The 25,916-nt window shown below is 38.5% G+C and overlaps 1 protein-coding gene and 1 long non-coding RNA gene across 2 annotated transcripts in view; one reads left to right on the forward strand and one right to left on the reverse strand.

Moving 5' to 3' along the window:
* FAM83B (family with sequence similarity 83 member B) overlaps positions 1 to 8,171 on the reverse strand; it is a 57,860-nt gene extending 49,689 nt beyond the window's left edge. Inside the window, exon 1 of the mRNA XM_039320338.1 lies at positions 8,040 to 8,171. The gene's annotated coding sequence lies outside the window, so the exon portion shown is untranslated. The remainder of the gene's footprint in view (positions 1 to 8,039) is intronic.
* A 153-nt stretch (positions 8,172 to 8,324) lies between these two features.
* On the forward strand, positions 8,325 to 13,792 carry LOC120297568. Its single transcript, XR_005553840.1, has 3 exons — positions 8,325 to 8,460; positions 10,232 to 10,325; positions 11,474 to 13,792. It is a non-coding gene; the product is annotated as an uncharacterized LOC120297568 (long non-coding RNA).
* The last annotated feature ends 12,124 nt before the right edge of the window (positions 13,793 to 25,916 follow it).

Raw genomic sequence — 25,916 nt, forward strand, 5'->3', positions numbered from 1 at the left:
TGCACCTTCTGGATGATTTTAACTACATCTTCTGGATGATTTTAAAAGGTAGCTGCAAAACACCAACTGGGAAGGGACTATGGAATGATTGACCACAAGTAAAGTGTCCCAAGATGGATTTGTGCAAAGATTCATCTGCCTATAAATGTCAAGCAGTAGGACCTCCAAATGGTACACCAGCTCCAAGCAGGCAAGGGCAGCCCCACCTACAATCACATGGGGAGAATCCCCTGATCCATATCCTTGGGGGGTATCAAAAACCCATAGCTACTTGATCTTACTAGAGTTAAGTCAACATCTGTTCTTTGTCATCCAGATTCCCGTTTAGACAATGGGAAAGAACCAAGATAGCATCAGGAGCAGAGATGTACAACTGTATACATTCCATAGTGATGGTATTTAACCCACTGCTGACAAATTACTCACCCAAGAGCTTCATTAACAAAAGTTGTAAGAATCGGAGACATTTGGCAAAGCAGGAACCTAATGCCAAAAAACACTGACAGAAAGTGGCCCAGTAGAAAGAGGAACCATTGCAGCACTGGGCTTTCCACTTCCAATCCCTTGAGCTAGTCCAGAGAAATACCTTGGTTGGCGGCACAGAGGTAACTGAGCAACTGAAGGCCAAATAATATGTACTTCCTCCACTCCTGTATCTACTATACATCATCAAAAAGGGCAACTAATGTAGTTTCAGTGGTACATCCTGGTCTGAAACCTGGGGTCCTGATTTCCTCCAAAGCTCCTTAAAGCTGCAACTAATTTTTTTCTCAACAATTTTCCCTAAAAAAGGAAGGTTAGAGACCAGACGGATATTGTCCCATTGTACTGTATTCAGCAATGATCTCTTAAAAAGAGATTGGATCAATTGTTTCTTACATACTTGTAATATATACTTCCCTTCATAAGCTGCATTAGAGGTTTGAACAATAAAATTGGCTTTAACTGATTTTCTTTAATGCTTGATTACCTTCTTTTATACAGTATGTTGAATGAAAATTTTTCGCATTCCATAACAGAATTGTCCTTTTCAAAAATCCTCAAAAATTTAATTTCAAGTAAACTATGAATAGTTTGATAAATTGGTTACAAACAGTCAATATTTGAATCTTAAATTAGGCTTTCAAATCTGGAGTTCAAAATCAAGATGTCAGCAATTATACATGGAAAACCCTAATATTTTGCCATTATCCAAGGTTTATCCATATTTTTGTAGTCAACATCTACTACCCTTAACTTAAAATCTCATTTTTTTAGCAAATATAATTTTGATTTCTTTAACAATCTTGTTCTAGCACACCCATGTTTAATATACTTTAAAATTAAGTTATTTCAAAGTATAAAACCCAATCAAGGTAATGAGTTTAAAATATGCTCTCCTATTGTCTCCCTACAAATCCTAAAAATATTCACTTTTCAGCTAACCATGGGTTGTGTCTGTCAAGCTAGAAGATATGATTTATCATTATGGGTAGATCCAAATTAAATTAATTTCAAATGATATGATAGCCAACAGGAATACTGAAATGTCAATTAACACAGTATAGATAGTCTTCGACTTACGACAATTGAACAATTGTCCAGGAGGATTCTACAATGGTTATAAGTGTGGAAAAACGGTCATAAATCACTTTTTTGAGTGCCGTTGTAACTTTAAACAATCACTAAATGAACTCTTGTAATTCAAAGACTACCTGACAGTGAGGAAGAATTTGAAACTAAATTTAACTAGTGCAAAAAGAAGCGGCAGAAAGGAACATGACCCCCAAAAGGGGAAACAGATAGCCCATTAGGTGGAAGCAAGAAAGGGGAACAGAAATGTTTGCTTTCTATAGGTGCTAGAATTATTTCACATAGTTTCATAACTTTTCTTCAGTAAAAAAAGGCTTACTGAAAGTTTTTGGATTTATTGTCTGCTTGGCACCAATTCTACTTGCCAGGTGGAACCTAACTGCCTTCTTATCTACTGAACAACACTGAGCTATAAGGTATAGTGACTGTTGTCCTTTCTTGGTGCCTGGAGGCTGAGGGAGTCAGGATAGGGAACAGGTTTCAGCTGAACCCTAGCAAGACTGAGTAGCTTTGGATTTTGAGCCTTCTGTATACAAGGTGTCCCAAACAGACATGGTGCAAACTCCGGGAGTCTTCTGTTGTGGCCTTTGTACAGCTTTATGCTGTATAAACAATATATCTCTTTCTGGACCTGGAGGCTCTACTCTCAGTCACACATGCCCTAGTCACCTACCAAATGGATACAGCAATGCACTCTAAATGCACTCTTCAATGCACTCTTGAAGATATTCAGAAGATTCAACTGGTACAAAACATGGTGGTTCAGAAGGCAATTATTTGTGCCCCAAGGATTATTAACTGAGTTTTTATATCTGCCCATCTCACATGTATGCAACTATGGGCAGCATGGATAATTAAAATAAACAGTATAGCTTATACATTAAAACAGAAAAAAGCTATAATAGTAAGACAGGGAAGAATGCAATCAAACTTATACCAGCTATTTAATGGGCCACTATCTGCTTTCTCAGCTACAATGGTTACCAGTTATTTCGACTCCAAAACAAGGTACTGTATTTGATGTTTAAAGACCTACATGGATGGAATCAGATTATTTGAGGGACCACCTCACCCCAATTATATTGAACCATCCTGTCAGATCTAGCAGGCAGGACATGTTGAGGGTCCCATAAGCCACGGAATTTCATTTGTCAGGATCAGGAAGAGAATCTTTTCTTTTACTGCATTCTTTTGGAACACCATTCCCCCCCCCCAGGTGAAGATGGTCTCAGCCCTGTTAGCCTTGCCAAAGACCCTCAAAATGTGGCTTTGTCATGATGTCTGGGGATCCCATGGAAGCGTGGAGCCCATTAAATAGCTAGGATAAGTTTGATTGCATTCTTCCCTGTCTTTTGTTATTATAGTTTTTCTTTTTCAGTTTTAATATATAAGTTATACTGTTTAGTTTTGTTTTAATTGTCCATATTCCCCCTAGTCACATGCATGTGAGATGGGCAGATATAAAAACTCAATATTTTTTTCTAAAGCAAAATGATCAATAATAAAGTTCTGAAATGCTTCAGATTTGATCCCAAACAAGTGCTTAATACCATGCAAGAGTATGAATAGTTCACAGCTTTTTAAAGCAAAGGCATATTTTTCCTGGATTACTTGGCAGCTGCCTAATCATAAGAAAAGAGAAGTAATCCTAAGAAAAGAGAAAAAGTTTTGAGAAAAAGATTTACTTTAAAAGATTGCAGCAAACAGTTGCTGTGTTCTCATTCCCATACTCTTGATTACCTTTTGGGAATTGAACCTAAACTAATGAACAGACCTAATTACTACTAGGTATTGTTTTTATAACTGTGGCATTTAAGCACAATGATAATATATACTTTATTATTTTAAATTTATATCTTTAGCATGCTTAAGGCAGCTAACAGATATCACTGTCATTATGATTCAGGGCAATTAAAATTCAATTAGACTAATCACTAGAATTAGTGATTTGTCACTTCAAGACCTTTAAGTATAGGTAGTCCTCAACTAATGACTGTAATGGAGCGTGGAATTTCCATTGTAATTCATGCCAGTCAAAAGATATGGCACTCATATGACTGACCCAATTTTACCAACTTTTTTTGCGATTGTTGTTAAGCAAATGTGGTGGTCATTAAGAGAGTCAGTGTATTTCTATGGGCATTTTTTGTTGGAAACTGCTGGAAAGGTCTGTTTCTGGCAAAAAAAAGTTGTAAATTGCATCATATGCAGAATGCTGCAGATGGCTGTAGAAATGCAGTAATATAACCACAGGTGGGGTGTACTGCCATCAGAACTCTGGATCCAGGTCGTAAGTACCTTTCAGGGGTGTCTATTGTAACTTCGAACAGTCGCTAAGCAACTGGTCCTTAAGCAAGGACTACACATACAGGAGTAAGTGGTAGATTTGGTAAAAGAGATTCCAATGAATCTCAACAAGGGCTTTCAAGATTTCCTTTAACCTAAACCTTAATTCATATATAGAAAAGTTACTTAAAGATAATCTGTAATAGCTCTCATATTATGATTTTAAGATTTTCTGCTTATCATTCAAATATTATTACAAGTGAATAAACTGAAATTGAATTTTAAAAAGTGTGTGATAATGCACATCACATTGCTTTCATGTAACAATAGTTTGAAGTGTAGTTTTTGTGAATTACTTGAAAAGCAAAACTCTATACTTTTATATCTCAGAATATCAGTATATTATTAGTGTAACATGCTGCATGTTGGGCTCTCCATGAAGATCACTGAGAGTTCCAGCTACTATCGAATCCAGTTAAGGGTCTTTTTTCTCATACAACACTAAGGCACTGTATAAATTAGTTTAGTTTAGCCTCAATTTTGTACCAACCTATTCTGCCTTAACATAGGGTAATCAAGCTACTATGGTTTGCTAAATTAAAAGTGTTTTAAAAATAACCTATTTTAGAATTTATGTGTGAAGTCAGCAATAATATTAATCAGTGATAGAATCACTAATTTGCAGTAAGAAATACTATAATTCCCCATAACGATATATATGTGTGTGTGTGTGTGTGTGTGTGTGTGTGTGTGTGTGTGTATATGTATATATATAAATAATACTAGTTCACCAAGGACATAAAATCACTTGATAGTGAGATGTGCACAAAATATTTGGCTTGGTCTACAAACAACAGCTGCTATACAGGATGATTTAAAACTGATCTCAAACCTTCTGAGATAACACTACATTGTAAATGACCAAAACGTTACAAAAAGATTTGTAACGTAATTACAAAGATGTACACTGGGGAGTAAAATAAATTCATCTAAACTTGAACAATAAAATAATCCATATCTTTCACATTACCCAAACTGAATTTTGTTAGAATAATGGCTAATTAAAAACTTTATATCCCACCTGTGACAAAACTTTTTTTGGGCAGTTTTAGGCAATTTAAAATACAATTTCTCATCCTTTACATTGAACCGTTACCTATACTTCAATCATTGTTTGTGGATGACATGAATGCAAATATTAAACAGCCTGTTGAAACACTGTGTTCCCCAGAAATCCCTTTCTCTTTCATGATTCATTACAATTAAAGATTTCTATTCTATAAAGAACTACTATGTATGGCCTTGGCTGGTGATTACTGTATCTTGCTTTGAAATGTGCAATAATTAATCCTGTCATTTATTTTCATCACCCCCACCCTTCATGAATAAACTACTTCAATTAATGGGTGTGAAGCTGGGAGTTTGGCAAAGCAGTTCCACATACACACATATACACAAATGCATATAGCTATATAGGCCCTTGTATCCGTTACATTAAATAGTTACAACAGAAAGAAAAAAAATTCTCTAATTTCTCATAATTTTAGCTATGTAATAGAAATATATTAATCTTTTGCTAGGGTGTATTTTATCTTTTGATATTTTTCCAATGAACCCCAAGAAAAGCTTTCAATAAAACATATTAAAATTTCTGTCTCAAACTTTTGCTAAAATAAGCAAATTGTAAACAGCCTGAATTGCAGTCCACTAACAGATCTCGTCTAGTTTCCTGTAACTTTTGTGCTATATACAGTACAAGTATGTGTTTAGATCAATGGTTCTCAACCTGTGGGTCGGGACCCCATTTGGGGTCGAACGACCATTTCACGGGGGTCGCCAAACAATGCAGTCCGCCATTTTTCCCCCCTTTTCCTTAGCTGTGCTACTCCCTTTTATTCTATTGGCTTTTGAAAGCCAATAGAATAGACTCTCTTGAATAGAGTCTAATTCTATTGGCTTTCAAAAGCCAATAGGAATTGTCCAGGCTGTCTCTGCCCTGCTGAGCCCGCCAAAAGTCCCATTCTGCAAACGGTGCTGCACCAGTTGAGTAATCCTCAACTTACGACCGGTTGAGTAGTCCTCAACTTACGACCAGTTGGGGGTCGCGGCATTAAAAAGGTTGAGAACCACTGGTTTAGATGATTACTACCACATACAACTCTTACAGATGAATAAAATAGAATTTTAATAAGAATATTATTATTACTTGGCTCCAAGAGAGGATATTTGAGATACAGTAAAAAGTTCTTGTCTAGTTTCCTCATTGGTATACAATATTCTAAACTGTGAAGGCCTCAATGAAGGAAGACATCTTTTTTTTTGATCCTGAGTTTTCTTCCCTAAGTAGTAAATATGCTGCTTGAGAGAAAAAGTACCTTGATCCGTTTATTTCTTTCATAATCTTTAAGGAATGTTTCAGCTTCTCATAATATAAATATCTAGGTTATGTCATTTAAAAATATATAAATAAAACAGTTACAAAAGACACAAGAATAAAATGGAGCAATTTCTAGAAGTGTTAATTCAAGATGGCCAAAATGTATAAAAGATAGAAAATGTAATTACCATCTTGTACAGCCCAATTTGTCAGGGTTCTATACTCACCACCAGAAGTCATCAATTTAACTAATTTGCAATCTTTCCTAGTACACCCAAAAAGTAAAATAATGTTGATCATAAATTGAAATACCTCATCCTATCATGAAATGATTTTAAAATAAAGATTTTAAATGACAAGTATTTTGGAAATAGTGCTGTATTGGGAGTATATTCAATGCTTAGATTTCTATTCCATTTAATATTAATTTTCATGTTTTAACTTTAATGTCTGAGGTTTTAATGTTTAAATCCTGTAATTGTTTTATTCTATTATTTATGTTATTGTAAGCCGCCCAGAATTGCTTGAGATGGGCAGCATATAAATTTAATAAATAAAATCCTTCCTTTCATATATTAAGCTCAGTGGCAGATGCATGACTCAAAACCTTACTGTGCTATCACGTGATGAGTCTAATTTTGAAAGCAAAAAGGAAGCCTAGTTGAAAAGCGCTATACCGTCTCATTTAGGTATTTCCCTTATCTTTTCATTAGATGGTATGAATTTTCCTTAGTCACACTTGGGGGGGGGGGGAAGGAGAGAACTCTAGTAGGGCAAAAGAGCTGCAAGGAGAGAAAAGGAGCTTTAAAAACCCTCCCTTCCCAATATGAAATTGGAGGCAAAACCAACTGCTGTCTTAGAAGGTAAATAAACCTGCACAGAATTTCAACCCGAAACGGCCTTCATTCCTTCAAGTTTCATCTTCGGATATGGCACAAGAAGAATTCGAAACACAGCCAATTTTTTTTTTTTTTTAAATTCAAATATCACAAAGCGGTCCGAAAATCTCCTTAGGAAAAGTAATAGAAATCTGTGGAAACGACTATCCTCATAGCTTTTATCTGCTTTTTCCTCAACCGTCCGTGGGAGGCGAAGAAAGAGGTGGCCAGATTCTGTCTAAAGTTAACACTCGCGGTTGCCTTCGCTGAGGGAACCTTCCAGTCACGCAAAAGTTTTGGCCAGTTTATTTGGCCTCTTAAGGCCTCCGCGTCGTCTTCCTTCTTTCCTTTTGTTTACCTACCAATAATTCGAACCTGCGGAACCATTTCCCCTTCCCCTCTCGCCTAATTTGCCACATTATGACGTGACTTTGAAGGATACCATCCCGCGTTTCCCGCCAGCAAAGCTCCCCCTCTCAGGACAGCCTCAAATAACCCTCACATGATTCATTCTTTGCCTCTTCTTCATTCCAAACTAGAACAACCCCCCCTTATTTCCCCCCCTCCGCACACTTTTCTCCTTTTTTAACCCCAAACTCCAGCTACACGCATTCTCCCCCCCCCCCCGCAACCCTGGCTTGGCATCCCAAGCCTGGCAATCGGAGTCGTCCACCTTTCCGCCCTTAGAAGAGAGAGAGGGAGGGAGAGAGGGGAGGGCGGCGAAAGAAGCCTCCCTCCAGCCCTTCTCCGCGACACAGAGCGTAGAAACGAAGCCACCCACAATAACAACATCACAGCAGGGTGTCGGCTGGGGCTAATGCAAAGCGGGAATTTCCGCCGGCCGGCCTGCCGAAAGCCTCCCCCCTCGCAGTGCGATGGAAAGCCGACGGGACGCACCGCATCTCCCCACCCCCACCCCAACTTACTTAACGCGAGGATCCCCCGAGCTCTTCCCGCCGCCCGGCTGCTAAAACCACCCGGGTCTGTTGGAAAAAGTGCTGAGAGCTTCAAGTCGGGACACTTTTCCGTCTTCCTCCCAGGTATTTCCCGCCCTTCCCTCTCTCGGGAGCATTGTGGGCAGGGACGGGCGTGGAAACGAGTTCCAGCACGTTGGGAAAAGTGTTACACACCAAACCCTGCCCTGACGGCTGCCGCCAAAAGAACAGGAGCAGGAACCTGTTTGAAGTTTGAACCCGGGGGACCCAGCCCTTCCCCTTCCTCGGACGAAATACAACATGTCCCGCTGCCGCTGGAAACGCCGCAGCTCCTGCTGCTGCTGCTTCGGAGTTTCAGCCGCGGGATGACCTCGCCTGGGCGACGGAAAAGTTAGAAGCGGAGAGAGAGCGAGTAAGTTAACTGCAGAACCGCGCGCAGCAAGTTCTCCGTTACTCACAAGAAAGTATGATTAACTGCTGGGTGAATAAGGAAATAGAAAGACAAACCTCGATTTAAATGAAGAGTATAGGATTGAGCTCCGTAACGGCAGACGTTAAATAAGAGATTGGGGGGGGGAGGCAGAAGAATGTCTAGGTATTATTTTTTTTTTAAGATTACCTTACTTTTGCATGAATAGGATGAATGAGGAGTAACATCACAAATCTGGCTCTTTTTGATAGCATAGGTAATCCTCGACTTACAACAATTGGTTTAGTGCCTGTTTGAAGTTACAGTGGCACTGAAAAAAAGGTACTTATGGCTCTTTTTTGCATTTAACAACCGTTGCAGTCTCCTCATGATCACATGATCAAAATTCAAACTTGGCAACTGACTCTTATTTATGATCATTGCAGTGTTCAGGGGTCATGTGAACATCTTTTACAGCCTTCTGGTAAGCAAAGTCAATGGGGAAGCCAGATTCACAGCTGTGTTACCAACTTAAAACTGCCACGGTAAGGGAGGCAAGAAAGGTTGTAAAATGGGGCAAAACTCACTTAACAAATGTCTCACTTAGCAACAGAAATGTTGGGCTAAATTGTGGTTGTAAGTCGAGGACTACCTGTAACCTGAATATCATAATTAAATTTAGGAATTTAAACAGGGCCATCAGTTGTCCCTACAATGCCACAGAATACAGTAATAGCATTGATTCAAGACTTAGATTCACTAGGATTATCTAGCAAAGACTCCAATACCATGGGGAGGGAGGAGTAACAGACTAATGCATAGATAGTGAGTAAGCCATAATTGGATAAGTTCACATTACATTCTAATCTAAATAACCCAAACTATCAGGATTTAGCATTAGCTGTGAACCTGTATAGATTATTATGCCCACAATTTGTTTCAAAAATAACATGCTTTCAATCTTTCATATATAATAACTTGGGATCTGTGTAAATTAATGAGGATCCACATAGATCTGATCCTCAGATTGTAATGGTATCCTCCCCAATCATGTTTACAGTTTTATCTACGGCCCACAAATGTGATCAGTGATTTGTTTGTGGTTTTAGGTGGATCTCTAATTCAGAGACTGAAAAAAGGAAGGAGGAGGAAAGCTCCTGCCTTCTCTTGTTCACCTGCACCTGACCTTAGAGAAGAGAAAGGGATACTAAGGGATCCATTCTCCCTTACTCCTTTACGCCTGTACTGAGAGGAAAATGAGACAAGGCTGATGTCTAGTTGTAATGTTTGGTCTCTTTTTGCCCATCCTATAAAATAAAAAAGAAAGACGGGGCTCAAACTTCTTCTGAAGCCATTATTTGTTTTAACCTTGATTAACTGAATAAGTCATAAGCTGATGTTCGCAATTCATGCTTAGCTGAAACCAAGCAAAGCACTTACAGTTTATGATGTATAATTCCAATTATTTTCTCTTTTGGCAGATTAGAATTAACCACACTTCTCAGTACTACTCAGACTAGAGGTGAATGCTGTAGAGCAGTGTTTCTCAACCTTGACAATTTTAAGGCATGTGGACTTCAACTCCCAGAATTCCACAGCCAGCATTGCTGGCTGTGGAATTCTGGGAGTTGAAGTCCACATGCCTTAAAATTGTCAAGGTTGAGAAACACTGCTGTAGAGGCTAATCTACTCCAGAGAATTAAACAAGAACTGGTTAGCAGCAAAGATCTGGTTGTGACGCTGAACTCAGTCTAAACTGCCACCCTGTTCATAGGAAGAAGCAGACAAGCTACTTTCTTGTGGCTAAGAAACCTTTGGGATGGAGAGGTTGTGAATGATGACATGAGCATATTATTAGTGTCAAAAAGGTAATTTTTCATTCCATGTTTTGCCATTAGGATAGGATTAATGGAAAAATGGGTGTTTTAAGTCTCAGAAATATATAAGACATGTGTCCCTTGTTTACATGAATGCCATGTAATATAATGTTGCTCAATTTTGGTAAATATTGTAATGATAGTTATTCTTCTGGGGGAGAATAATTGGGTGCCTGACCTTCCTCTCAGGGATCACCTTTTTGGTTTATTTTTTTGTTTCCTGCTTCCAAGAAACATAGCAGATATTGGAATAATACAATAATGTCAACATAATTGACAGAGCCAATTTTTTCCTGGAAGATCTGTGGTGTTACATTTCCTAGAGCAGGGGTAGGCAACCTTGGCTCTTTTATGACTCGTGGACTTCAACTCCCAGAATTCCTGAGCCAGCATGGCTGGCTCAGGAATTCTGGGAGTTGAAGTCCACGAATCATAAAAGAGCCAAGGTTGCCTACCCCTCTCCTCGAGGTTTATATTCGTTGGTTTTGTATTTTTTTTAAATTTATACGGTTGTCATAAATTTATCTCATCAGATTGTGTTATGGTATATTAGAGAATTTAATTTTAAAACTATTGCCTGTTGGGTCATCATTTTAGAGGTTATTTTTTTACCAGAGTCCTCAGTGCTTTCAATAATGGCAGAGCTTCTAATATACCTGAAAAATTTCTAAAAATTCAGTGACATATTCAAAGATGGATTTGCCTTGAAAGTAGTCTGTGTTGAACTGTATAGCAAGTCGAACATCAGGAGTTGACCACAGGAAACATTTTATGGCATTTGGTATTATGTCATACAATGTTTTATGATAACTTTTGTTTCATAAAATGTTTTATAAAATTTGCCAAATCTCAGTTCCACAGGAGACATGGGTCCCAGATTTTGGATGTATTCTAAATGTTAGCCCATTTGATGTACTTTGGTTGAAAAAATTCTGCGCTAGAAGACACCATTTCACCCAGTTAAGGTTAAGACACAGGAGATTTAATAGCATGTGGATAATAGATGTTTTTTTAAAATATAAAAACAATAATTTATTTATTTATAAATAAAACAATATTTTGCATTGTTTTTGTTTTGTTGAATCCAGTGTGATTCTTGTTGATTACATGGACAAATTCATGCTGTTTTCTTGTTACAGGACAGAAATGACTTGCTGCTGTCTTCTGGAAGATACTTTTTCTTTACTTCCCAGTGTAGGCTTATAGCTTTGGGAAAACAAAGACAATCTATCTCATACATGCATGGTGTAAGTTATTTATTTAGTTTACAGTTCTTATAATCTACTCAAGCAAAACTGGATGGGGCTACAAAATGTTAAACTAGCAATAAATTATAACATAATTCAAGTAGTATTAAATTAGTTATTTCAATCAATCTTCCTTCAAAATGGATGCCAATGAACCTATGTAAAACTGAAGATCCTGTGAAATAAAATGATCTTTAAAGTTGTAAAAGCCATGGAGGAGGGAGCTTCAAATGTGTAAACTAGGGCAACACTGACAATTGCTGCTATAAGTTAAAAATTAACTTGACACAGAGAGGACAAACATTATTAAATGTCAAAAGATGCCTTCAGAAATAGATAAAAAGGAGATAAGTTGTTAAGACACAAAAAAAACCATGAAAAAAAATCCATCAAAAGACAACAAAGGAAAGCTGGGTACAAAGTCCAAGGAAACCTTAATGTCATTGACAGTTGCCAAATTTACAAATCAATAAATCAAGGATATAGGGATAAAAAGGGGCACCCCAGTTTTTTGAGTAGTTGAGTATGGATTTAGTGGCTCCTATTTCTCTGGTTAGTCCCTGGCCAGCCTAGCTGGATGACAGTTGGGTAAGTGGAATGTGAACAAGAAAGAGTGAATGTAACAATGATTGTATGCCACACATTAAATCAATAAAGTTTTACTGTAGCTTTAAATTCAGAGCGTCTTTGTGTATTCCAATAACACTGATTGCCTCAATGCTTGGTTGAAAGTGGTTTGTGAGAATTACCAATTCTTTTCTCTGATCTGCACATGTAATTATGTCCTAGGATGAGCATGAGTTCTTTTTTAAAGGAGAAATGTATTGATTCCAGTCATCAAAATAATGTTATGGATATGTGGCTATGGAGATAAATGGATAATGAAGATACAAGGGAAATGGAATTACTGCAAATATTTAGTTCCTTTTTTTAAAAAAAATTGATCTGCTGGAAAAGTTCTGTTGAAGACATGGATATCCATGTGACAGAAATGGAGTTAAATGCTAAAAAGTGCCTCCTAATGTTACAAGGTAAAATATGACCTTTTATACGTGCATCACAATATGTAAGTGAAGTATGTAAGGTATGTATGTGAACTATGAAGTATGCATAATACAAAGCTTGCATTCTAACATAATGCATGTTCAATCATTTTGATGAAATCTTAGTTTTCTATAGACACTGCTAATTGATTACAGTATGTTCTGATGAATGATTTTCTAAGGACCAACCTGATTTTTATGGAAAGAAGAGTATTTGATCTATGATAATCAAATCAAGTCATCTCTTAGATTAATTAATTAAAATTAAGTTTTAGCATATTAGTGGTAATTACAGGAAGTGATGGCAGTGGTTAAGAGTGGTTAAGTAGTGGTTAAGCAGAATACATTCTCATTACTGATTCTCTAGGAAACTTTCAGTAAATTCATTGAATATGTTTAATACACATAAAAGTTACAGTAAGAATTTGTACTATGGAGGTAGATATTGAAGTGCAGAAATTGTTCTCAAGTATTTCCATTTTGAAATTGGTTTCTGAAACATCTGTCAACAAGATTGCAACTTCTTAAATACTGAGCCCTAGCAAACTGGTTTATAAATTATTATGTAAATTTAGCCAATTGTAATTTATTCCATAACTTTGATTAAACTAATCATTTATTGCATTGGGCACATAAGGGCAACCTAAGACCCTTAATGAGTTGGTGTATAGTAAAGTGTTTTGATTCAATTGTTTAATTAGTTTATCAGAATATAAAATAGGGAAAATGAAAATAATGGAAAACTAGAGGAAAAAAAGGAAAAAGTATAAGGTAAAAGGAGAAAAGAAAAGCATTGACTTCCAACTTTTTTTAGCACAAGTAGGAGATAATAGCATTAAAGTCTCAATTTTTGCTTTTACACAGTAATATATACTAGCTATTTCTATAACAACAAACCTATTTAATCCACAAAATTGAAAATCAATGTTTCGTTCTTCCACCTCAAGCATGAAACCCAGAAGTGGTTTCCAAGTGGAAACAAAATTAGAAGTTGTTTTCTTTGAATAAAGCAGTCAATTTAATCATCTCTACATTTTTTTCCTTATGGGAAGTAATATATATTTAGCAGAGTAACTCTAGATAAAAGACTTTAGTAGGCTATAATTTAGAAAGAAAAACAGTTGCCTAGAACTTTTCAATAGGAGAATAAAAAGGAATAAAGCAGTGTTTCTCAACCTTGACAATTTTAAGGCATGTGGACTTCAACTCCCAGAATTCCACAGCCAGCAATGCTGGCTGTGGAATTCTGGGAGTTGAAGTCCACATGCCTTAAAATTGTCAAGGTTGAGAAACACTGGAATAAAGGGAAAAAAAGCAATCAGTAATTGTAGCTACAACTGTCTTCTTAGGAATAAAATCTGAAGAACAAGTAATAGTAATTTAAATAATTGGATGTACTGACAGATGAAAAGTAAAAAGATGATAGCCAACCAAAAATGTATAAAGAACTCAATTGGAGAATTACTGATACTTTAATAAAAATAGGTAGCACATCCTTTGCCTTACCTTGGGTTAAGAAGTAGCCAGTATATTAATCTAAAAATTAAAATTGGGGAACTGTGAAATTATAGTTGGATTGGTTTAATGCCTGTAAATAAGATGAGCTTGATGAAAAGCAACATACATAGCATAAGTAAATACTTCCTCATTGAAACAATCTTTGAGACTTTATTGGTTAGTTAATTGGCTTCGGTAGTAAATATAGTTTACTTGTTTTTCAAAATTTAAAGCCTGAGAAAATGTTTCAGTTATCAGTAAAGAACAAAGCAACACAGAAGGAATGTTTTATTTCATCTGTTTTCTTTTCTTTTCAGTGTTGCCATTTGGTCACATTTTAAAGATCTTCATTTAGGCAACTTTTCTTATGTAAGTTATATTAAAGAGTGTTTTATATGCTTTAGATTGCAACCATAATAAAAGCCTGAAATTATTTGTGCCATAGACCGTTTCTGTATGCCTTCGAGTAAATCTCAACTCCTGATGACAGCCTGAGAGTCTTGGTCAGGGGTCTTCAAACTTGGCCCTTTTATGACTTGTGGACTTCAACTCCCAGAATTCCTGGCTGAGGAATTCTGGGAGTTGAAGTCCACAAGTCATAAAAGGGCCAAGTTTGAAGACCCCTGGTCTTGGTCAATATATTTACAGCTGCTGGCGGTGCCTAGTTAACCTTGATAAAAATGAAAAAAACTAAGCATGACTTCTCTGGGTGAGTTCTTGGATGGAAGACAAGCATGAAATACCAGTTCTGTACACTAAACTGGACAATTGAAATTAAAAAAAATACAGGGAGTCCTTGACTTACAAGTTCATTTAGTGACCATTCAAAGTTACAACGGCACTGAAAAAAGTGACCTGACCGTTTTTCACACTTATGACCTTTATAGCATCCCTATTATCATGGGACCAAAATTCAGATGCTTGGCAACTGACTCATGACGATTGCTGTGTCCCAAGGTCATTTTGCAACGTTTTGACAAGCAAAATAAATGGGGAAGCCAGATTCATTTAACAACCGTGTTACTAACTTATTAACTGCTGATTCACTTAATAACTGTGGCAAGAAAAGTTGTAAAATGGGGCAAGCTCACTTAACAAATGTCTTCCTTAACAACAGAAAGTTTGGGCTTGATTGTGGTCATTAACTGAGGACTACCTGTAATGTCATCCTAGAAGGCAAGTGACAAACATTTATTATTGCATAAGGAAATTGCATGAGGCCCAAGTGTAGTGTCTGTGTAGTCGCTAGACAAAGAGTGTAATATACATGTAGCCAGCAGAAGCCCATTTGTTATCTTTTCCTTTGTTTATGTTTTAGTTTTAATGCTGTGCAGTCTCTTGCATGACTGAAAATTGTGCTTGTTTCCCAGAAGTTAGTGTTTGTTTTAGTTGTTTACAAGATTCCTTGGGAACTAATTTAAATTGCAAACTGGAGAAAGAAACACAATTCATTAATGAACAGACTGCCTGATTAGTTAAACAAATAAACAAATTTGCCCTTTATGTGCCAAAATGGGATTTTATAACATTGCCTCAAACAGAAGACAACATATATATATCTTTTTGTTTGGGCAGCAGAGACATTACAGCAAAAGGAATGCACAGAGAGAAAAAGTTAAAAGAATAGTTTTACAAAAATCTGAGACTGATGCTTGCGTGAAAAAAAACACTATTAAGTTTTATTTAGGAAATACTGCACCATGGTTACTGGAAAGTCTGGATTACTCAGGTCTGTTTACAGCTAAGAGCTTGGGTTCTCTCAGGGCTTTTTTTTTTTTTTTGGTCATAGAATGCCCAGAACGGAGTTCCGGCACCTTTTTTGGATGGAACCTTGTAGGGTAGGCAAGGGTTGTATGACGTGTGTGAGTTCTGGCACCTTTTTTTTTTTTTTTTAACAAAAAAAGCACTGGGTTCTCTGATATGGAGAGCAAACAAATCAGGAAAGTACTTGGCCTACATAGATCAGAGAAGAAGAAGAAAAAAGACAGAAGTGAGAAAGAATGGTGAAAGCCATTCTAACCAAGTTACATAGAGATATACAAAGAAAGTCTGTTAGACAAGGAAAGGAAATAATAGTGCATTGCTAGTCAGTTCTTGTGATCAGCAAGTTTATAGATGCAGAGAGCCAGTGCATGTAAAGTTCAATTCCAGAATTATATGAAAACCTCAACTGATTAAAGCTATGATAGATAGTGGGGATCTATATTGATGCTCCTTTCTGGTCATAATCATGGCATATAGAAGTTTACAATTTGGAATTTCAGAGAAATAAATGCGAGAGATTGATATATGATGTATTTGGAAAAGGGAAATGGTGGCATAGTTATGAGCGAAGGTGGTTTAATCTGGTGGAGTATAAAATTATTCAGCTAGGAGTTTTGTGAAGAACTACAACATTCTGAATTAATGAAATCCATAGAGGAAAAATGTTCTGTAAAGCAACAGAAATGAATAATTGAGAATGAGAGCGTACAAAACAAATAATTGATCCAAAAATAAATTAGAATGGTATTTATTTAGAAAAAGGTGTTTTCTTCAGATACTTGACTTAAGCACAGTTCAGTTCCTATGTACACATTACAAGAAAATTAATTGAAAAGAATGATTGATTTGACCACCTATAAGGAAATACTGTGAGAATTAGTGATGGGGAAAAAAGGCATAAAATAACCTACATTTGTATCAGCATTACAGATAGTCCTTGGCTTGCGACCGGTCATTTAGTGACTATTTAAAGTTATGGTGGAACACCCCCCCCCCGGGACTTACAACCCTATTTTAAAGTTATGACCTCCTCTCCACAGTCATGTGACTGCACTCAGCATTTATTGCCATTTGCATCACCCCACACATTGTCCAGTTTATAACATAGCATTTACTTCCAATTTCCAGCAAAAAAAGAGTCCCTAATGGGTTTGCTTAATGATCACAGCACTCGCTTAACAACCACTGCATTTGCTTAATGACCTGCCCTCCAAAAAGGATCTGGTCCTGGGGTGACTCGCGGTATAATAAACATGACCTATGATTGTAATTGCGATGCTCAATTACAGTTGTATGTTGAGGGCTACCTGTATATGGAAGTGTCAGGATAAACCTTAGGTGAAAATGGGCATTAAAGAAATTGAGAGAAACTAGACTAAAAGGCACCCAATCAAGAATAAACAGAAAATTGATGTAAATAAAGAGGATTTGGAAACTTTGGAATAGAACGATAAGAATTATCTTATAAAGGACTCAGTTGCTTTAGCCATACAATTTCCTCCTGCCCTGAAGCCAGGGAAGACTTCTGTCATCCTAAATCTGTTGTCTCTCCAGCTTACCCTCTATCACACATTAGGACTGGAGGGTGCTATGCTGTTCTTTGTATAGCTGTATTCTGCAGGTAGCTTGGAGGCAAATTTCACCTTTGTACGGGTGACGTTTGAATATCACCAACAACAGGAGAGGCCATTACCAATTTTTATATGGAAATGGTGCCCTTTTGAGTTCCCTCTTGCATTTGCCTGAAGCTGAGATGCAAATTGTAGAAACCAGTTATTCTGTTTTGAGATTGGATTTATTATTGAACAATGCATTTCCTTTCCTTTTGATCAAGTGCAGACGTTAAGAGATAAAACAGCTGCAAAATAAATTGGTATAAAACTACAACTAAATATATCACAGACATAGAGATTCATTTCTTAATTCATTAACTTTAGCTTTATAGGGTCACCCAATTTGCTAGTAGGACTTGTGGTTAATATTGGGTAAAACAAAAGATATCATAGAAAAAAACTAAATATATTTACTTAGCTAAATAAAATTCTACCTGGTGTGAATTTCAGTCATTAAGCGTCCAAAAGTAATGCAATCAGGATTAAAAATAGGAATAATACAGACAGATCCTCCTACACAAATTAATTGGTGCAATCCCAAAGCCACTTCCAGCAGTAATGTTCAAATAATGACAACTTGTTGTTGGTACCAATTTTTTGTTTGACACCAAAATATCAGAATATATACCAAAGGTAGAGGAAGTTTGTGAAACCATTTTACCCATGGAAATGATTCAGCTGCAATTAGGTTTCTTCAGAAAGTTGATTAGCACTATCATCTGCTGGAAAATTCCTGTGGGAACTTTCCTATTCAGTTTGCACCCAGCACACTCCCAGCCAACCTCGTTATCCAGAACAGAGCAAGCACACACAACCCTCAGTGCAGCTAGCAAAAATACAATGTTTATTGATTAAATGGACACAAAGATCAAAAACAGTTAATTGGCAGATTGGATCCAACTGGCCTGCAAAAGCAAAGCCAAAAAAGACAAAAGGCCAAAGATAAAAAGGTCTGAGGTCTTAATATCATTGATCAGTGTTATCTATATCTGTAACACAAAAAACACAGAGATTTCAGACCTGTTGAAAAAAATACCGTGTGTAAATAGCAAGGAGAATCTCCAAGGGAGAGGTCTTTAATTATTCCAGCTTTAACCCTTTTATATACACAAAGACAGCAACATAAAAATGGAATATAGGACACTAGGTGACCTCTCCTCTATTGTCTACCATGAAAAAATTTAGTGAACCAGGATGTCATTTCCAATCTTATCCTATGCTTATTTTTCTGCAGAGAAAAAACCATTTGGTTAGCCATGAAATGTGCAGAGGATGCAATGTGAAAGAAATATCAAGGCCGTTTATCAATCTATTTCATATATATCATTACATTGAACATCTGCCTTATGTGACGTAATAGTAGTGTTCCAATATCTCAGGGGCTGCCACAAAGTCAAGCTATTCTCCAAAGCGCCTGAAGGCAGGACAAGAAGCAACAGATGGAAACTAATCAAGGAGAGAAGCAATTTAGAACTAAGGAGAAACTTCCTGACAGTTAGAACAATTAACCAGTGGAACAACCTGCCTCCAGATGCAGTGAATGCTCCAACACTGGAAGTTTTTAAGAAGAGACTGGACAGCTATTTGTCTGAAGTGCTTCCTGCCTGAGCAGGAGGGTGGACTAAATGACCTCCAAAGTCCCTTCCAACTTTATTATTATTACTAAGTACATCAGCTCATTTTTTAAAATTATTTTTATGCCAGTCTTTGCTGATACCAGAAGAAAGATGTTGGGACCTCAATCTCTAGAATACAGTCAATTATATAACCAATTTGATGATTTCAAGAGATTTGAAGTGCCCACAAACTGCAGCTTTTAATGAGGTAGAATGTTCAAATTAAATATATGAAGAGCAATCATCTCAAATTATTATATTAAATTTTATCCTGGCTTGATCTAGTTCTTCAACTCAGGTCAGACCACAGTTTAACAATTAATACATGGCATACTATTTCCAAACCAAGAAAGCCTTCAGCTTCAAAAGTTTGTTATTTCTGCCCCAAGGCAACCAGAATTGAATTTGGATTGTCTCAATCCTTTGTGGCTTAATTAGGGCTTGGAAGAGCTGCACCAAGACAGTTGAGTGTCTACAGAAAATCTTTTTTTTTTTCATAGTTGTAAAAGATCAAGATGGAAAAAGGAGTCCGGCATTGTGTCTATCTAATCTCAGGGAGCAGTTTATGGATGCTGTTCAGTCCCTGTGTTTTAAGAGAGTGAAAACTGAATCAAATATATTATTTAGGAAAGAATAGAGCATATTTATATTATTCAAATTTAAAAGTGTTCTGGAATGACATTTCCGGTTTATTTTAATCTTTACTTGCAGCAGCTCTTACTCCCAGGCAAATAATGAAGATGTTTGATGGCATTGTCTTGCTTATTTGCCAATTTTTGATTATATCTTTTTCTCATCCCCTTTGAACCATGAGAGGCCATTTCATTTCTTGCTGTCTGTAGGTCTCAGTAGTTACCTAGTCATGGCAGGATGTCAGCCCACTACATTGATCAAGCCAATAAATTCATTCCACAAGAGGGCTCAAACTACTCATGTTTATACTGGCTACAGTAATAGAACCTTGGAAGTCTGACTTTGTTTAGTTTCCACCCCCTCTTAAATTCATGTAAATTAGGAGGTATCTAAGTCAGACTTGTCAAACACAAGGCCCACGAGCCAAATCCAGCCTGCAATTGGCTGATATTTTGGTCCCTGGGGATGCCCCGGAGATGGCGAGGGACTGGCCCCCTCCGCCCTAGTCCGGGCCAGCTCGGCGGCCCCCAAGGTGCACGCACAGGAGGTGGTGAGTGCACGGGGGCTGACAGCATCTGGCAGCAGGCCTGCATAGCCCATTGTGAATATTGGGCCAGCCCTCCAGAAGCAGCGCTGCGGTGGCACTGGCAACATGCGAAGTCGGGGTGAGCAGCACATGATACAGACCGCCGGACATGCCTATTCCAACTCATCTTTTTTTGGTTGGAGAGCAGGTTTCCACTGGTTATCTCCTCAGCCCCCTCGTGGGTCTTCCCGGTGGTCCACAGGTAGCGCACATTCCCCTCACACACCTCGAGACCTGTCGCAGCCATGGCTACCAGCCACTCATGTAGGTCCATTAGGCCATCGCCCAGAGCTGCAGGCCCACCCAGCATGAAGGGAGGTGAAGCGGTCAACTAGGAAACCCCGAGTAGAGATGGTAGAGCATACCCAGGGCCAGCAAGCAAAAAGCCACCCCGATGGGGGAAACCAGATCCCCATTGATGCCATGGCCTCCCAAGCCCAGCAGAGACGGGGAGGAGGCACGCAATCCTGGCTGGGATTGGACGGTCATGGCGCTGACGGGGATATGGCTTTCCCCACTTGGGGTGGCCTTTTGCTTGGTGGGCATACTCTATCACCTCTACTCGCTTCCTAGCCAGCTGCTTCATCTCCTTTGTGCTGGGCGGGCCTACCACTCTGGGCAACCTAATGAACTTGCGCAAGCTGCTGGTGGTGGCGGCCCAAGGTGGGCCCAAAATGTGTCAGGTGTATGAGGGAAACACGTGTGGGCCAAGAGCAAAATATCCGAGGGGGCTAAGGAGATGACCAGCAGTGACCTGCTCTCCAACCGCAAGCAAAAACAGATGGGATGGAGTAGGCACATCCAGTAGTCTGCATCACATGCCTCCCCCATCCCCTACTCTGCCTGCTGCTGGAGGGCTGGCCTGGTATTTGCAGCGGGCTGTTGAATCCCAGAGTGTGCCAGTCGAGGGGCTGGCAGTCTGTGACTGCTGACAGACACCGTTGGCCCCTGTGCACTCGCTGGCCTCTATATGGGGATCAATGGTGTCAGGCAGAGGACGAGCCACCAGAGACCTCCTGGATCTCCCCCAACCTGCTCTGCCCCCACAGGCGTCCTCCCCCACGAGCAACATCAAGGTGGCCACACCCACCCAGTCAGCCGTGAGCACTGCAGCCACCCACCTGGACCTCCTGAGGGCACCACAATGCTGATGTGGTCCTCAATGATGTGGTACAAGTCGGTCAGTAGAGTTATAGCCCCCAAAATCATTCCCATGTTAAATTCTATGTCAAATTTATTTTTAAATATAAGATTATTTTAGATATAGAGGCAAAAGCTCACACCTTTTAATTTGCCATTCTGAAAATGAAGAAATTGTATGTACTTTCCAGTGAGAAAATCATTTTTCAAAACTGATGGGTTTTACAATGTAAGCACTCAGCATGAAAGAATGATCCAATCTGAAAGTTACATTGTTGGATTTTCACTGGTGTGTGATTATTTATTTATTTTATATGCCACCCATCTCACTCTGCAAAATAATTTTGGGCAGGTATTCTAGACTACACTATTATATTGGACATTCCATTCCATTATCTTTCATTACCTCTGTTCCAGAGAAATACAAAATAGCTTCTATATACTCAGATAACATCTAATTAGTTTAATATTGACTAATGTATTGATCAAGTCAAGCTTTTTAAATAGAAGCAAAATATTGACACAGATAAAAATCCATTAAGGAAAAGGAAATATTAACTGTTCTATTTGTTTATACCATTGTTAAAAAATTAACTGTTCTAAAAATATTTGCTGTTGTGTGTTCACCTCTTGTTATGTTCTGATGGAATTTAACATTGCTTCTTAGTACAATATTTTTTTCTAGAAATAATTATATTTCATGTTGTACCTCATTGTCGGATGAAAGTGCACTGTGTGTTTTTCTTGGATTCCTATAATATTATTTAGTATTCCTGTCTACTTTTTTACCACTGGAGTTTTTTCAAATAGAATGAATTCATAATCCTCTAATGTAACTCTTCACTCCTGATTTCACTGGAAGCCCAAGTTGCAGCTCCTCATGCTTGACTTCATAAAATATTAAAAAGAATAATTCTCAGTAGCAGCTTTTGTTATTATCTTAGAAGAAGCAACCTGCCAGGGAGATTTTAAATTATCTTTCTCCTTCCAAGTTATTTTTTTTCCTAAAAATTGCTAATTCCCAGTCCTCTGATTCTTGAGTCTAATTTAAGGAACAATACGATAATTTCAGATTTTATCTATCTTTAAATATATGTCTATTTTTTTAAAAAACTAGATTACGTGATCCAATCTGGTTGGTCACTGGGACCAAAGGTTTTGTCTTGCGAGTGAAGATGGGCTCCAGCATGAGTCTGAAAGTTCGGAAGACAAAATTTCTGGTCCCAGTGACCAACCCAGATTGGATCCTGCAACGTTATCCTGGGACATGTACATTCACCTTCATTCACACTAGATTACACACAAAAGAAAGTTGGGGGTTGATTGGACTCTCACTGGATGTTTCAAAAGGTTGGCTATCATCCTATTTATCTAAAGCTCTGATACATGTGAAAGAATGCTAGTGTACATTCATTGGTCTCTTGTCCATCTTTAGTTTTTGGAGTATACTGTGGTGAACCAGATCAGAGAGAAGAAATTAAGACTCAAAGATAATTGTTGTTGAATTAGGTTCCCAAAATTGAAAGTTATCTATTTGTGAAGACCTTTGGGTGTAACATGCTTCGATTGTTGCAAAAAAAAAAAAAGGGGGGGGGGTAATTGTATGTTCCTATACATGCTTTACAACCATGCCTCACTAAAAGGGAATATTGATTGGCCAGCAGGCATAACATTTCTGTGATGATTGGGTAATCATCAAGGCAAAAGAAGGCAATGCTGGGCATCTTCTCCCAGGCCAGGCCCCCTTTCACCAGAAGGAGGAGACTAAGAAGGATTTGGGAGAATCCATGAAAGAATAGGTATGAGAGAATCCAGAGCCCAAATCTGGGAATATCCCAGAAGGCAGACTTGGGAATTATTTCAGGGCTGCTGGTGTGAGCTAGTATTGATAGGAGGGAGGGATGATACATTCACACTAAAATGGAATAAACCTGTTTGAAAATGTCTATTATTTTTTTTATCTTCTTCATGTTCTATCCCAGTGGTGGCAAACCTATGGCACGCGTGCCAGAGGTGGCACTTGGAGCCCTCTCTGTGGACACACGTGCCGTTGCCCCAGCCTTGTCTCCTCCCGTGACCCCCTCCTCACCAGCAGCCCCCCCGGAGGAGAGTCACCCCCCGAGCGTGGCCCACGCGGAGCAGCACAGCCAAGGACATGGCAGCTATGCAGCATAGACAAGACTCTGCCCTCACATCCCATCGCGCACAGTTGATGCTGTGGGACGCGGGCAGAGGGCATGGCCACAATGGTGCTGCTGGGCTGCCTGGGCGATCTGCGGCGGGCCCTGGAGGTGGTGAGTGGCCCTGCGGGCAGACAGGGTGGGGGCCGGGCAAGGGGTGGAGCAGAGGCGGGACCAGTTTTTGGGCACTCGGTCTCTAAAAGGTTCGCCATCACTGTTCTATTCTCTTGGAGACTTACACAATTTCAAAACCATCCAAGGGATTTAGTATTGGCTGTAGAAAAAAAAGTAATAAAGGAAAAGACCTCTCTCTCTCCCCCCCCCCCTCTCTCTCTCTCTCTCTCTCTCTTACACACACACACACAGAACAAGAATTATAAACGATAGACTGAAAATATTGTGAACAACCATATTTATTTATGAAGGAAAATTGATCATAATACTACCTAGCAGCAGCAAAAATAGGATCTGTTGTTCTTATCTTTATAGGAAAATATTTGATATTCCTGTTCTAGAATAAAAGCTGCATGGAATTTGCAGTGTACACCTCTGAGGGCCATGTACTACAGAAGAAAACAAGTAGATATAGAAACAGTTTATTTCAAAGTATTATATTCAGCAAGACATCTATCTATATAGACATCAGGATCGGCCTTATATAATACAGTATGTAGTGTTTTGTAAGCTTACTGTAACTCATAAAAATAGACAAAACTTTTAACAGCGGGTGACTGAGAGATGCTTGATTCTTTTGAGGATCTTGATAAGCCAAATCGAAATTCAGAAAATGTCAGAGTAAACACCTATGAATAATAATAATAATAATAATAATAATAATAATAATAATAATAATAATAATAATAATAATAATAATAAGCACTAGCTTGACGTGGTTGTGGGGCTTGTGTACTCTAAGGAAGATGAGAGCTATGTCAGCGGTTCAACCATACTGGACAGGTCTCATCAGAGGAGTCAGACAAAGAGTGTCTCTCCCATAAAAAATATGGTGAGACGTAAAATTCAGAATGCCATACCGGCTCGGATGTCGCCCGGGTTAACAAGGTCCGCACTAGATATTGGAGTTCCTGGATATCTGGTGAAAAATGGGTTACAGAACTCAGGACTGTTGGCTGAGCAACCAGGGCCAGCAGCTGCAGAACTACTGGAAGAAAAGGTGCTTACCTGTCGCAGATACACAGTGATTGAAAACAAAGAAATAATGATCTGTTACTACAAATTCGCTATTAGTCAATTGCAAAAGGCGGCATTATTGGGAACTGCTTCCATTCTGCAATGATATCTGTAATGCCATCAAACATCCACATCTACCTATCCCAGGTCCTGGGTAAGGACTCGATAGGTAGACAAAATGCCAAATCCAGTCTGAACATCTGGCTGACTGTGTGATGATCCATAATAATAATAATAATCCCCCAGTGAGGACTACCTTGACGTGGTTGTGGGGCTTGTGTACTCTGAGGAAGATGAGAGCTATGCCAGAGGTTCAACCCTACTGGACAGGTCTCATCAGAGGAGTCAGACAAAGAGTGTCTCTCCCATAAAAATATGGTGAGACGTAAATTACAGAATGCCATACCGGCTCGGATGTCGCCCGGGTTAACAAGGTCCGCGCTAGATATTGGAGTTCCTGGATATCTGGTGAAAAATGGGTTATAGGACTCAGGACTGTTGGCTGAGAAACCAGGGCCAGCAGCTGCAGAACTACTGTAAGAAAAGGGGTTTACCCGTCGCAGATACACAGTGATGGAAAACAAAGAAATAATGATCTGTTACTACAGATCAAGTCCAACAAGAAGAGGATATCTGAAATGAATGCACCAGTTCTGGAAAGAACAACATCCAGAATCAGAAATAACAGAACAGAGACTAGCAGATCAATGCCGATTTATAATACGAAATAAAGTATTCACAGAAACAGAATTGGACGAACTGCAAAGGTTTACCCAGGGCAAAGAAATTAAAGTCTTACCAGAAGTAATTCAGAATGTAGAGGCAAACCAGGGGGAGTTGGCAGTGAAGGAATCCAGCAGAGATATACAACTGTTCTCATTTGGAAACCAGGCACCTCTTCCTCAGGAAGAACAAAACCCTCTAACTAAAGAAATAAAAGAATTAAAACAAAGAATAACTGAGCATTTAGAACAGCACAAAAACAACAGAATAAGGCTGCCTGCATTGAAGCTTGTTCCAAAGAAACAGCTAGCACAAGCATTAAAAGATGCAAATACTGCAATATCAAGTA

The sequence above is a fragment of the Crotalus tigris genome, unplaced genomic scaffold (assembly GCF_016545835.1).
Source record: "Crotalus tigris isolate CLP2741 ecotype Arizona unplaced genomic scaffold, ASM1654583v1 scf7180000023636.1099087, whole genome shotgun sequence".
NCBI lineage: Eukaryota > Metazoa > Chordata > Lepidosauria > Squamata > Viperidae > Crotalus > Crotalus tigris.